This window comes from Eimeria mitis, genomic scaffold (genome assembly GCF_000499745.2).
Source record: "Eimeria mitis Houghton genomic scaffold, Emh_scaff6627, whole genome shotgun sequence".
Classification (NCBI taxonomy): Eukaryota; Apicomplexa; class Conoidasida; order Eucoccidiorida; family Eimeriidae; genus Eimeria; species Eimeria mitis.
Genome location: NW_013574764.1, coordinates 2213 through 2477, shown reverse-complemented (window position 1 = coordinate 2477; position 265 = coordinate 2213).

The window sequence follows — 265 nt, the reverse complement described above, 5'->3', positions numbered from 1 at the left end:
TATAGGGCTTTGCGGGTTGCAGACGCAGCCGCTGCAGCAGAAACAGCAGCAGCAGCAGCAGCAGCAGCAGCAGCAGTTGCTGCTGTTGTGTGCCCTCAGTGCGTCTCTGTATATTTCTTGCTACCGTGGTTGCTGCTGCAGCTGCAGCAGCAGCTGCTGCTGCTGCTGCTGCAGCTGCTGCAGTGCGCATGCACTGTATGCGGGGTTTTGCTGTTTGCTGGCAACAGCAGCAGCAGCAACAACAGCAGCAGCAGCAGCAACAGCA